Source organism: Neolamprologus brichardi, chromosome 5, assembly GCF_056152115.1.
Source record: "Neolamprologus brichardi isolate AB-2024 chromosome 5, ASM5615211v1, whole genome shotgun sequence".
NCBI lineage: Eukaryota > Metazoa > Chordata > Actinopteri > Cichliformes > Cichlidae > Neolamprologus > Neolamprologus brichardi.
In genome coordinates, this window is record NC_142108.1 from 2,879,633 (window position 1) to 2,894,749 (window position 15,117).

The 15,117-nt window shown below is 44.9% G+C and overlaps 1 long non-coding RNA gene across 3 annotated transcripts in view; it reads left to right on the plus strand.

Annotated features, from left to right (window-relative positions):
- Window positions 1-14,778, plus strand: part of LOC148102682 (uncharacterized) — a 30,543-nt gene extending 15,765 nt beyond the window's left edge. For all 3 annotated transcript variants that reach the window (XR_015719024.1, XR_015719023.1, XR_015719025.1), the window contains one exon: window positions 5,649-14,778. This is a non-coding gene — a long non-coding RNA (uncharacterized LOC148102682). The remainder of the gene's footprint in view (window positions 1-5,648) is intronic.
- The last annotated feature ends 339 nt before the right edge of the window (window positions 14,779-15,117 follow it).

A 15,117-nucleotide genomic window follows, 5' to 3' on the forward strand; every position in this document is an offset into this window, starting at 1 on the left:
TTACTGCCTTGTAATCAATAATTTACGAGTGAAACTTTTATCAGAGCGTTAAATAATTCAAATTCATCGCCGATCTACTTTTTTCACTAACAAAAGCTTACGCTCTAACCCTTGTTTGTTTCCCACGACGGCTGGTTCACGCACAGTGCCATGCTGTACTTTATGTGCATATTTGTGGACGCACGTGGGCTATTTTTTTTATGCCACCCTCCCTCTCCCTTGCTCCCTGTTAACGTTGACTCATCCATTTTCAGCCAGTTAATAATTCAGAGGATCTGCAGGCTGTATTTTCATCTATCTCATCTCTACACTTGCCTGTGAAAGAACCTCTAGAAATTACGCATCGCCAAACAAGACGGTGACTCCGATGGCTGGCAGCGTGGCTGGAGATAGAGAGAGACGGCGAGCCGGATGAGTGGGAGAAGAAGAAGAAGCAAAAGGAAAACAGGAGAGAGTGAGTGGAGATGGCCAGGAGTGGGGGATTGGAGGATACATGTGAGACAAGAAGGATACGCGGTGGAGATGGGTGTCTCAGCACTGCTGTAAATCCTCTGCAGGGCCTTGTAAGCTGTCAGACAAGCTGAGGGTGTTAAAGGCATGTAGTGAGAGAGCTGCACACACAGACACACACACACTGCGCGTCAATCATTGTGTGGAAAGAAAAGTTTACTCTCGCTACCGGCGTGATGGCTCGCTGCTGTGTTTTATGGCTTTCTATTCCTATGTGATTTTCTCTGGCATGTCACATAGGGTCTAAAGCCATTGGGTACAGAGTGGGAGATCTGCAGACAAGGATTAGATGGATATATGGGATGGCAGTAAAGGGATAAAAGAAGAGCTCATGGAGGTTTAATAGTATATAGTACACACAAATGCATGCGCGCGCACACACACTGCATATGGCCCGAGGCGTTTTTGTCTCCGCTCTCAGGCAGCCCAGAGCCCAGCTCAGCTAATTGCCCCCATATGAGACAGGTTGAATCAATCCTTAAACCACACACACACTCAAGCACACACGTGAATGCAGACACTTCATGTTTCATCTGTGCTTGTGTTTTTGTCACCCACTCACTCCCTCTTGCACAGCGCACACACACACACACACACACACACTCCCCAGCCAGGCCTGCTGGTGCTGCTGACTCAGGTTGGTATTTAATGAAGCTCTTAGTTTCACCTCGCGTCTCCTAATCTCAGAGCTCATTTGTGATTGGCTGCTCGAACACTGGCGAAAAATGTTAACGCTTGGAGTTTAGTGAGCCTTAAGACATGCGTGTGTACGTGTGTGTGTGTGTGTGTGTGTGTGCGTCTGTCTGTCCATCTGTTTGCGTGAGAGGGAGCCAGAGATGGAGGCAGAGCAGGGAGAGAGTAACTGAAGCGCAGACATGGAGAAATGTTGAAAAATATGAGAAGTGTAGCAGTAAAATGAGTTTTTCTCCTTGCTGAGTGACAGCGCTCAATAGACTGTGTGTGTGCGCGCGCGCGTGTGTGTGTGTGTGCGTGTGTGTAATGACCTACTGACTGAACCCCTGTAACTTTATCTACATGGAGTTTTTTCTTGCTTAATGGGCTGAACATGGTTCTCCGTTGGCGGTGTGTTGGCAGACCGTAGCTTTGGACCGTCTACCTGCAGGGAGCGTCTGTTACCAGATGGAGGCAATGTGCTAAGTATGTGTTAGACCGGTCTCTGGGCTACTGTTGCATGTGCTGCTGTTGGTCGCTCAGCCAGCCGTGGAGAAGAGCAAAGTCCTAACATTCAAAAAACTGAATTCGACTCCAACCGCTGTCTGTGCTTTTCAAACTCTGGTTTTGATCTCATTCCTGATGAATTCCATGCACGAGAACACGTTTGTGTAGACTGAAAATATCTCTCTGTAGGCAAATACTTATGCAAATATACAGCACCAGCATAAAACAAGTATAAGGCACTGCAAATATGTGGAGACAACCACGTGCAGATATCTACACAGTCACACACGCTGCCTATTATGATCTACTGAAATAACATCACTTGCACATCTGTACACCTTTACCATATAAGTGACGATAAATCCCAAAAGATTAAGAAGTTAATCACTGTTTTTGCAGGTAAGATCATTTAGTTTTGGTCACACAGGAACTTCCATCAGTCCATTGGCTGTAACTCTTTCGTTGTGTAGAGTGAGTGTTCACACAGCCAGTGCCGACCCCTAACCCCAACCCTACCCCTTGACAAGAAAAAAAGGCTCTTGTTTGATTTTTGTTAATCTCTCGTCTTTCAGCCATAATATCAGAGTCATGGCTGGTACACAGCGGCCATTTCGCTGGACAAATTTACGACATTAATTTTTTTCGAACCAAGCTCGATTTTTGTTTGGATCCAAATAAACAGATCTGACCAGTCAGACCACTCGTAGCTTAAAATAAACCAGTCGTGAATATAAAATGATATGGAAATGGTTAAATATCTTTTAGATCAAATATTACCTTAGACACACAGCTGCTCCGGGTCAGTCAGCTCTCTGATATTATTTCCTCCTCAGATGGGGTCCCAACTCTGTCAACAAGAGTTCAACCTGCCCCACTGATATCCTGAAATATGTATGAAAGTGCTCGTGATACAGCTTCATCTCCTGGATCAATCCATGAAACTCTCCCTGTTGCTCCCTTGTCTCAAGAATGGGATGGGTTAGGAATCTGTTTCTTCCTCATCTTATTTGGAAACATTGGGACCATCTCATCATCTCTTGATGTCGTCTTAAATTTTTTTTTGCACTGCATTTTTGTTGTTGTTGTTGTTGTTTTTTAAAGACAGATTTTCCACACACAAACATTGACAAATACTACAGGTTTTAAATGTAACCTCAACAAAAATGTGACTACAAAAAATTAACACAAACATAAAGGACCACTTTGATATTGTACGGTCAACTCAAGATGCTTTATATTGTAAGATAAAGAACCTACAATAATACAAAGAAAACCCCAACAATCAGAAGACCCTCTATGAACAAGCACCTTGGCGACAGTGGGAAGGAAAAACTCCCATATAACAGGAAGTAACCAGGCATAGGGAGGGACGCCCATCTGCCACAACCAGTTGGGGTTGAGGGGAGGAAAACCGAGTCAGAACATACATATACGTTCCATAATAACTAATGATTAATACAGAGTAGTGTTTAAAGACATAAATGGCACATTACAAACACTGAAAGTGTTAAAGCGTACATTAGCTTGTGAAAACCTCATTTGAACGTTCGGGCCTAAAGCTTACACTTGAAACAGATTCAACAACATCAGTGTTTATGAACCAACGCACCTGCTTATTGGGACCTAGACTTGCTGTGTTTTAAAATACTCTAGGGTTGGGCACCTTGCGCCCACAGTAGCCTAGCTATTGCTGATTGATTTTTGGCAGCCTTAATGAAAAAAGATGAAGTTCTAGACTTCCACCAGAAAAAAACCCACCAAATGTAGTCAGCAAGAGCTGCCAAATAGATCAATAAACACATACATACAAAAAATAACCCAATTTGAAAAAATAACCCAAGTTTCTATGCATAAAAGATGCCTAGAAGAACTTTAAATGACAATAATTATCCCCGTGTTTATTACTGGCTTCGAGGAAGGTGTAAAAACATATAATATGATCAAAACTGTAAATGACTAACCTGAACAGTGAGTCAGTGAAAACAACTTTAATGAACATGGTTCAGAAATTGTCAAGTACAGCTGCAGCAAATTTGACACAACAGTCATAATTACTGAGCAAGTGATGGCCTTTGGTGAATATGCAGTGCTTGGTAGGAGTTTCGATCAGCTGTTCCTGGTCTCAGTTCAAGGACAGGGAGAAACATCAACAACAATCTTCTACTTTTCTATTCCAGTGTGAATGCACACAGTATGAAAACAGTATTTCTGTGGGAGTTAAACAGTAAATACAGGCCAATGTAACACATGTTCTCCATGTGAGCGTAACCTCTCAAATGCCCATTCTTTGTCCTGATCTAGATTGAAGTTATCATCAGTTATGAACCTGACACTAACACTAACCCTTACTGTTTGCCATCATGTCATTTTTTTTAAATGTTCTTCCAAGTGTTTGCTTGTCAAAAGAAAAAAAAATCATTCTAACTCAGCCGACTTCAGACTCATGACACTGACCAGCATCATCTTCCCAACGGTTTCTTTATTAATGGCAACACACCGTCTCCTCAAAACAGGAGACCAGACTGAGATCGCCTTCCTTTTCACTCAGTTGTATGAGGGTAATGAGTTGCCAGGTTTTCTTTTTAACTTACTGATATAGTGGATGCCAACTGAATGTTGTGTTATCTCCACTGAAAGCCTGCCCAAGGTTCACACTTGTTTTACATTCAATATCTGTCACTTTTACCTTTAAAATTAGCTCATCGCTCATTAGCTCAGTCCTGACTCCAATGTCTTAGAGAGAAGCAGAAAAGCTCTCTTTCTATATCCCCTCATTGCTAAGACTTCAGAGAACAATTAAAAGAACACAAACTCCACGTGTAGGGTTAGTTTCAGACATCACTGGTGACGCCCTGGACCACACACGGCCTGATTTAGAAGTGGACAAATACTTTTGGGACGAGCATCTTATTCTGCTCAGTAATGTGGTAGCTGTAGCGACTTCTATTTAAAATTAACTGTACGTTAATGTTGGTAAGTATTTTCACTGTAGCGATTTCATGTATTGAAATAGAAAGGTTGTCAGTGATGAACCTGTAGGCCATCATATCAATATTTTATAGGAGCACCTAATTTTATACATTTTAAAAAAATGTTCTTCCAAAAGTTAACAGGCAGGCTAAGAACTGTGAAACTCGTGTTTTTTAATTGGAGATAAAGTATCTGAATTTCAGGAATGGGACCATGCCTCCAAACGCTCCTTTGGTTCTCATCTATATATGTTCCCCAGTTCAGAATCAGAATACTTTATTAATCCTGAAGGAAATTAGGCTTCTACAAGCTGTTCCTTCTCATTTACGTGTCCCACCCTCCCTCCACTTTTCAGTTCTTTAACATCTTCACTTCTATTTAGTTCATGGGGATCTGCCGGGTCTGGGAGCCACCGCCAGCCCCCTTCGAGGCGTCCCCAAAGCGCAGCTCAATTCACATCCAAGCCATTCACCTTTATCTACTAAAATGCTGTCAAACCTAAAATGAGGACGTGGGCCCAGCGAGTGAAAATGCTTTTTGATTAGGATCAGGTTCAAAGGTAGAGTTGGGATTGTTTCCGATGATAACTTTGACCTCTGAGGGTTAAGAGCTTACAGGTCTGTGCAGAGCCTTTAGATTCATGTTGATTACAGTGAAATTTAATTTAGTTGGGGAGGCTCTCCCCATTTGTGTTCCAAGCATAAAAAGGATGCTAATCACTGTAGCATTTGTTGTTTTAGATGGTACCTCTGCTTAAAGAGTCCACTGCACCTAAAGAAATGGCCACTAGCTTAATCTTTGCTAAGTTCCATCCAGAAAACTGTCTTTGCCTGAAACGTGCATGAAAGGGAAGCTTCTTCTTCTATTGCAGATATCCATGTGTGTTCCAAGCAAAAGTCCTTATCATGAGCACTAGATGAAAGAGGACTGTTTTAATGCTTTACCTATTCTTCTCTCTCTCCCCGTCTTCCCTCTGTGTCCATTCACAGGTTCACGTAGATGCGGTGCATCAGATAGGACATGCCCTTCACCTGCGCCTGCTTCTGTGGCCTTAATGGCTTCTGCCGCAGACGGAGGAAGAAGAAAAGTGATCAAGTGGAGGACGAGGAGTGTGAAGAGGTAGAGCAATGGAGGGATCAGGAGACACAGGTGTGACAGCATTGCTGTCAGCCCAGCTGTCTTCACCTTTTCTGTGGGATTTATCCCTAATGGACTGAAATGTGTGGCCTGGGTTATCACTGCTCAGTACAGACTCCACTGTCTGACATGCTGCCTGGAGTCATTATAAGAGATGGTAAAGGGGGTTCAACGAGCACAGGCTTTTATTTAAAGTTAAAAAAAGAAAAGAAAGAAAAGGTGCTTTTGATTCAGGTACTGTATTTTTCCCAGAGTATCGGTGACTAACACTTCTTCTTTTGTACTTTTTAACCTGGCTAAACTCAACAAGCACAAGGCAGTCTTGAGCCACACTCTTCAAGTTGAAAATAAAAGCCTGCGAACTCCTCGCTCATGCCCATTACACATCCCTGCAGCACTCTCATTTCTCCCTTGGCAGCTGACTGAGAACTTTGCTTTTGCTGATGTGATTCCAAAAAAAGAGAAAAAAAGTCGTATCTGTTTGATTAATTTCTTGCCATAGCTGGCGTTCCGTACAAGGTGCGAAGAGGCGATGGACTCGAGAAATCCATTATTTTTCCGAGTCGCACTCCTCACCGCTCCTCCGCGGGGGCTGAATTAGAGCCAAAGCTCAACGGAGCTCTGCACCTCCTCACCTACCTGCTTATGTCAGATCAACTTAGTGAAAACTTCAGCTGAGTGAGAAAGTGTGCAGTAATTTCCAGAGTCACCCATGGAGGGCCGGAGCCCATCTCGGCTTTTCACGCTGCGCTGGGCTCCATCTAAAGCCAAGCAGCTGTCCAATCAGCAGCTTAGCTGGAGTGTGAAGATAGGAGTCAGGGGTCAGAGTGAGCAGCGGAGTTTGGGAGAAGTCCTTCCGCTTACGGCGTAGCATCTCTGTCTCATTAACAGGCAGACGAGTAATTACAAACACACGCACACATGGACGCAGACCCATCCATTAATGTCCCCCATTGGGAGAGGAGTGTCTGTCCGTAAATGCCATTGCGGTGCTCTTCCAGCTGTCACCTGTTTGAGTGTAGGACTCTGCGAGTGTTGTGTCTGTGCTTCTTCTTGGCTGCAACAATAGCTTTTCAAAGCTGAAACAAGTGGTTAAGATATCTGCTCAGCCACTACAGTACAGCCTTTCCAGAATGCACATGGAGACACAAAGACAAAAGACACACACACACAGGTCTCATTAGCATGTGTGATTATGCATGGCACGTCCAGTCAGGCAGTGGAGATGTAATTAACCTTTTCCAGCAGGAAACAGATGCCTGGATGTCACACATAAACACACATGCGATGGCACACACACACACACACACGTCTGCTGTCAGGGAAACAAAGCCAACGTCATGGTGTCACGGAAACAAAGCCCCAAAAGCGCCGCCTGGCACTCTGTGATAATCCCCTCACGCATATTTACATTCAGGGCTTAGAATACGCCTCAGTGCCGCCGTCTCCACCCCCTGCTGCACGCTGTTTCGCCCCCCCCTCCCCAACTTCTTCGCTGCCATCCTCTCTCCCCTCGCCGATCTACCTTCGGGCCTTCCACCTCATTCGCCCGAAGTCCTCCTGCTATCTCTCCCTCTGCTCCATCTTTCACTCGCCGTGTCCCGAAACTCTCTCCTTGCTCGGATTCATCTGTTTATTATCGGTGGATGGTACATGGCCTTGCATGGCAGCTCCCATAGATTAGCCCCCACCCCTCTCTCTTTCTCTGTCTGCGAATATCAGGGATTCCTTCAGGCGGGCAAAAAGCTGCTTTACGACAGATTAATGGACGGCCCTGATTGTGTCTGTTGGTGTGTGTCTACGCCTGCATGGAATAGATTGTCTGTTTACTCATTCTCCTGCTACAAGCGGCGAAATGAGACAAAGCTAAAGCCATTTCACAGTGTAGAGCACCTATTATGATTCACTGTGTTACGACGCAGCCCTAATGAGAAAGAGAGAGAATGAGAGGAGGGACGATAGCGGAGGAAGAGAGAGAAAGACGGTAATGAGAGCACGAGCTGGATGTGTGTGTGTGCGGGGAAGGGGGGGCTAATGCTAGACAGAGCAGTCATGCTAATTGGCTACAGTGGATAACTTTCTGAGGTGGGGTATGAGAGTGTGTGCGTGTGGGGGGGAGGCAGCGAAAAGAACAGCCTGATCTGTCGGCGTTGCACTCGTTTAACTCCCTCCATTTCACCTCTTTAATGAGAGGAATATTCGCTCCAGTAATGGAGAAAGACTTTAAATTGGTAACGATTTGTTGCTCACACACACGCACACGCACACACACATGCACAGAGGTGGTACGATGTGGTGGTGGGGCATTGAGGATGGGGTGGGGGTAGGGCTGGAGGGTGAATTGGCACTGGCAAAGGTGTGTGTGTGTGTGTGCGAGCATGTTCTCCCTCAAGCACCACAACCCCTTTATGGATCATGGCAATTTTCGGGGATTGTAACTCAAGGACAAACAGCTAAAAATAGAGGGGGTGGTGCATGACTCCTGCGAGAGCGGCGAGGGGGAGGGCGGGTTGTGGGAGGAGGTGAGCGCGGGGACGGCGAAAACGAGTCCTGTCGCATTAGATTTGGGTCAGAAACGAGGGAAGAGCCGGCGAGGCGGAGAGTGTTACAGACGGCTGGAAGATTCATCACTTGCTGCTCCCTGTACGTCTCACGCGTCTCCTGCAACACCTTGCTGCCCCTCCTCTCTGCTCCCACACATCATGCGCACACCTGCAGGAGATGGAGAGGGGAGGGCGCCGGGAACAAGGACGCCCAGAGAAAGGGTGAGAAATTGGTGAGAAAAGACGGTAAACCACCGGAAAGACAAAGACGTAATATCAGGGCAGAAAAGGCAAATTTGAAATGTGGCAAAAAAAAGAGAGTGAACTTCAGTTAGGTTAGATATAATATTAATATATGTCATCCGATTCAAAGGCCCTTTGCTGCATAATGAGGTCATACATAAATTCAAATGGTGGATGATACTAGTAGGGAATGAACTCTAATGAAAGGGACTTACTTCTGAATTGCATCAGAAGCTCTGTTCCCCCAGCTTAAAGGAGAAGCTTCACACAGTAGGCTTATTTGCTCCTGTGTCAAAATGGCTAATCTTCTGTCTGCACGTTTAATTGTTAGCAAAAGGAAAAGGGCAGACTGAAGTCTTTACACGAAAGTGTCATTTCCAAAATGTCGGACTTCTGCTTTATTCTGAAGGGGAGCGAGTTAGTCTCTACCTAACGCCGTGTAACCCAACGATAGTTCCCTGTGAATTTAAAATGAGACTTCTGAACCACATTATTTAAGTTCCATTTGAAAACATGAATCACCAAAAATCGACCGCTCCAAAGATATTTTCATTGTTGGGCATTTGGATACAACCCAAGATTTGTCTTAGTTGGTTTGCGACTACTTACAAATCATGAGTAGTTGCAGTGTCACGTATATACTGTATATAAAAATTGCAGATATAGTCCAAACATATGTGTCTGCATTTCCAGCAGCTTAAGGAAATGACATGATGTTGCAGATGTTACAGGGGTTTGTGGTTTGGTTAGCTGTACAGCATGATTATTATAGCAAACTCAACCACAGACTGTATATAAACGATGGATATCACCAATTTGACTCTGTATTTGAAACCTCAGATTAAATTATTCATAGAGACCAAAACATTCTTTTCACTATCCCAGGCTGTAAATGTATGGAGCCCCGCAGGGGACATGGGAGAAAAAAAAATTAAGACGGACTTTTGCGAGATCTCGCAAAACAAACTCGGGATCTCGCAAAACAAACTCGGGATCTCGCAAAACGTTTGCGAGATCTCGCAAAAGTTTTAGCCGCATTCTTCCCGTTAGCTCGAAGCTAACGGGAGGTCGAGACCTACTACAGCCGGGAGGAACACCGCTTTCCCGGCACATCGTGCCTCGACCTCCCGGTCGGCTTCGAGCCAGCGTGCGAAGAATGCGGCTAAAACGTTTGCGTTAAATGTGCTAATTTCATGGCAAAAATTTGCCATCTAAATATGTCTGTAGTTACTGTCTTACCCTCAAGTGGCCAATATAGGAACTGCAATTTCTGCACCACAGGTTGACCGTTGTGCTTTACTTTTTCGTAAAAGGGTAGAAGTTCTTATTCTGGTTCAGACAAGTCATGATCAACACGAGCTGATGGATCAAATCTATTTGCAAGTGATGTATAAATCAAAGAAGACCTTTGTAGACCCCAGAAAAATGACAGTATTTCTGGCACTAACATAAAGTTGTGTGGTATTCAGGGAAAACCAGTGAAGCTAGCTCGCATGGTTGCACCACAGTTGCAAGCTGTTCAGTCAGATGTGTGTTCTAGTATTCTGGTATTGTAGATGAATGCATTATACCTGCAATATGCTACAATTTGATTCTGGCCACCAGCCTATGTGTCACTGTCAAATAAAAGGCAAAATTCCAAAAGAATAATCTCAATAAAAAATAGGCAGTAAGCGTGCACATACACTTAGGTGGCAGACCCGATCTCTCTGTGCAAACATCCCCACATGCAGATAGACACACACATCACACACGCACATACACCCCACCATTCATCACACTGTGGTCTCACCATTGCTTCTGCTTCTCTCACCCACATCTGTTGTGTTGTTCCTAATGAAGAGAAAAGTGATGGTCCCACTAAGGCTAATTAGGAGAAATGAGATGCGCAGTGATGATAGACTGGTGATAGTCAAGAGGGAAGTGCTAACGCCGTCCGCTTAGAGCTCCCACCGGCTCTGGAGTATCAGAGGAGTGGAGCAGGAAAAATGGGGGATAAAAACAAGCAGTGGAAGGAGAAGGAGGGAGAGATATATAGCGTAATTGAGACTGTAATGGGTTTTGTCAGGAGCACCTGTCAGGGTCAAGTTAAAATGGCTTCGGTGAGAGAGGAAGAGAGGGATGAGAGGATGGGAGAGCGGAGAAGGGGCCAATTGGAGTCAGGATCCTGGTGAGGAGAGGCCCTCGTCCATGCCAACCTCACCTGATTGCCAATTTGTGCCAGTCTTCAGGCATCAAACACAATATGAGCCACAGTGAGACACACAAACACCTCTGATTGGAGAGTGGTAACCAGCTAAAAGCACCCATGCACACTCAATCACACACGCGCGCGCAAACTCACACTGACAGCCCACCTACGCCTGTTGATTGGGCACATCTAGCCTCCTAACAAGGTGTCCACGGTGCAGACCCAGGCGTGTGATTGAAAGATAAAACTGTCGCCATTAAATATCTAATTCTCCCCCACGCCTCCATGAAAATAAGGCGCGGTGCTGATTAGATTGCAGCCTGCTGTGGCAACCTCAGGTCTGCGCCTTGGTCATTACCAGCCCCCCCAACTCCACCAGGCCCAACCAGTCCTTGAGTTGCCAACCACACATGTGCTGCTCGTGATAGAAGAGCAATTCTGACACCCTCGAGAGCTGAGGTCGATGCCTGAGGAGTTATGAAATTAAGTTGAGTAAAAATGTATTTATAAATCACTACTAAAGCTGCACCTGGCAATTTAGCATGCTGCCAGACCCAAATGGCTGCACTGCATAACTGAAAATGTAAGACTTTACAGAGAAATTCTGTTAAGGTGGCGCCGGTGACTGCCTGACTCATGGGCCAGGGTAGTGGAGGTGCTGTAGAGGACGAGATCCATCATCCTGGGGATAAAGTCCTCGCTGCTGCTGTTTATGGATTTGCTTTTTCAATTTTTTTTCAACATTTTTTGTACTAGCAAACATTTTGACGCTGCATGCCACATTTGAAGTGAAAGGTGGAGACTATGCCTGGTGCCTCAGTCAGATATATCGGCTCTCAGTGACATCATACAGAGCCAAGAGCAGAAAAACCTGTCTCAAACCTAGTGCTCAGAGAAGTGTGAATCTTGACCTTTGGCTGTCTGCATTTAAAACGTCTAAGAACAGAAAATAAGTGAAACGTAGTCTTCTGTAAGAGTCTGAGGTGACAACCTGTTTGTTATTAGATAGAATGTAACCTTCCATCAGGTTCCTGCAACTCCTGAGTGGCTTATTAATAGATGTGCTGCACTGTTTTTAAAATGTACTATTTGCAAATGTACTTGTTTTTTCAAATCCTCAAATTAGAAATTCATTCATTTCCCAGCAGTGTTATAGTTTGTTCACAGTTGCTGAAAAATCTCCATAAATATTCAGTGATGGTTTGGAGAAAATGTTGTGTTGGGTAAATTAACACCACAAAGAATCGTTCAAAAATCACAACAATGAATTTTTTTTTTAAATCATGAAAACAGAAATATGGCTTTCACCACACAGAGATGTTAACATTTGTGGATGTGAATTTGAGCTAAAGGGTAATTGACAAAAGGCAGAGTAAAGAAAAGAAGCAGAAAATGTTAAGGCCTACAATTCCCATCATGCAACTCAAGAGAAATAGCAGATAAAAGTCCCTAAAGAGCCCCAGTAAATATAGCTGAGTTCATACATTGAAAGATGTGATAAGTAATTACGAAAAAGAAAAGATGTATAATTTAAGAAATGCGGGGTGGGTAAAATGGGAGGGCTTTGACTCCTGACATTAGAGTTTCTGGCTACGGCCCTGGTGCTCATCTACACAAACCCCATAATTATCCCTTTGTGCGGCATGATTTGCCTTAAACATAAACCAACAGCCCGATTTTTTTGTACTAACTTTTTTAGTTTGTTGATTGTAAGCCGGAGTAAAATCCTCAAGGTCCGCTTGCTATATTTTGCAAGTACAAATACAGCATCAAAGCGTCAGGAAAATGAACTCTTTGGACTCTTCTCCCTTGTGTATCTCCTCAGCCTTCACCGCTAACTGGAGAAATGAAAAAATATTTTCAAGCGGAGGCTTTCGGTGCATTTACTCTTCCTCGCAAATTAGCGAGATACTCCGCCACTTCAGTTGCCTTATTTTTCGACCGGGTGGGGGTGAGGGTGGCGGGAGGCTCCGTTTATTGGAACATTTGCTGCTAACGCTGGAGATGTGAGATTATTTTGTATACTTCACTGCACCAGGAGCTTCACTGGGGAACTCACTTTGCAGAATATAACCTGGTTCACTGGCACAATTCAGGCTTCGGAGCAGTTTAGCTTAATGGTCTTTAAGTGTCAGAATTTAGTAAGGGTAATGAGAAATTTTCTTTAAAGAGCAGCCTCAGCAGCAGCCCTGCCAACAAAATATCAAATTGATGTCTATTTGACATGCTGGAAATACCCCAGGGCCTTCAGTTTTAGTGGGCTGAAGGTTAAAGGAGATGCACAGCGAGATGGTCGCTTTTCCCCACCATCACCTTTAACGGACTCTTCCATAAGTCTCCACAACTGATTCAGTCGCTTCAGGCTGTCTGCTCTCTTACACGCGCCATTTTCCACACATCCCCCTGTTTTATACTTTTGTGTTATTGAGCTGTGTTTTCAAGCGTACAGAGGGAAACTTTTCTAATTGGCAGGCGGAGGAGGTGGGGGGGCTGTAAATAAGGTCAGGCATCCCACATATCTGATGCCAAATCACCATCATCAATGGGAGATAAATCAATCCCTCGCTGCTTTTTCCTCTTCATCCCGCCCCGCCTCCCATTCTCTCTCAAACTCCCTCTCTCCTTCGCGCACATAAGCACTCCCACCGAGGCCGATCGATACCGGAGCGGGTATTGAGCAGTGGCTGTGGTCCAAATGAGAGTTTGATTTCTCGTGGGGGGTGTTAGCCCCTGTAACCATGGTGTTGAGTCCCCATCGGGGACCTCTTCGCCAAACGCTCGTTGATGAAGTGCGTGTGAGAGCAGCGAGCGTGCGCTTTAAACACCTTTTGATTTAGCTGCGCTCGAGAACAATACTTTTCATTAGCGGCTGATAGCATTCATTAAGAGCAATTCAGCATGGCCGCTAATGAGCTGATCTGCTCTTGAACACTTCATCCTCCTTGAAAAACAATCAAGCGCGAGAGAAACTTGCCCTGACTGGAACACCAGAGTTCGTCACAGCTCCAAATCAGTGACGAATAGCCGGTTGATTCTTTGCTTGGGAAGCTCTAGCTTTGCGCTCCTGACTGCAAATCCACCCGTTGGAGCCTATTCATTTACTAATCTGGCGATACAGTTTGTCTAAACTGACACAAAGCCTGTGCCTTCAGTCCAGACCGCGGCCAGAGCAATCGCAGAATCTGTCCGTCAGCCGCTTCTTTGCCCGCGGGAGCCTCGGTTCCCTTTGACAGGAATTCGTTTGTAGCACCTTGCAAATTCTTTCACCTCCGTCAGATTTCTTTGCCCTCTGTCTCCTAACAACACGCGGAGCAGCCTGTTTGTCTGAGGGTGAGCAACGCTATCTGCTTCTTTCTTATATTATTCATATCCCAGTGCCTTTGCAGCGGAAAAACAAGCAAGGCAGAGAGACGAGAGAAAAGATGGAGAAGGGACCTTTGACAGAGCAGCTCTGATGAAGAGCGCGACATAGTGAGATACATAAACATGAGGCCAGAGAGTGCTGCGGCGAGAGACGGAGGAGGGAGGAAAAAAGCAGAAAGAACGAACGAGTACAAGGGAAAAGCAGCCGAGAGGCAGCGCACAGCTTCAGAAAGGTTGTCCGTCATTGACGAGCTCTCACCCCGCTCAGGAAATCCACCAATCAATGCTTTGGCACAACACACACATTAACCTGTGATGAAGGGTGTGTGTGATGGAGGAGAGAGTGTGCTACCGGTTTGAAATGCAGAACACGTCAAGAGTCCTAGGGAGCTCCTTTTGCAGCAAAGCCTCATTAAAGAGACACTTGCCTTAAAGCAAGGATATACTGCCAGACCACACACACACACACACACACACACGCAGGCAGACTCACTCAGGCTAACAGAAAAGGACACACACGCAGGAGCAACAAAATCGAACCCGAGTGCAGAGATAAATGTAGACGGGTAAATGCGGCGCTCTAATCCCTTTCCCCATTTCCTCTCCTTGTTCTCCATTTGAATAAAGTTTCATTTAACACCCCCCCCCCCACCCACCCACCCACCCAACAATCTCACACTAATATTATATTCATGTATATTTGATTGTGTCAACTCTGTGGAGATTGGCTACGCTGTATCTTGTGTGCCTTTTTAAAAATGCATCGATGAATAAATAATGTCTGTATTCGCTGATTGAAAAAGCCATATTGCCAGGAAGCCATGATGAAATGATAATGTAATATCTGTCCCTGTGCCGAATAAAGTCAAGCCATCCCTGCACCCCCTCTTTTTTTCCCTTAATTCTCTCAGTAAATGAAACCTGAAGCTCTGCAACTGCACCTTACACTGCCTGATGACATTCTGCTGTATGGTTTGCACT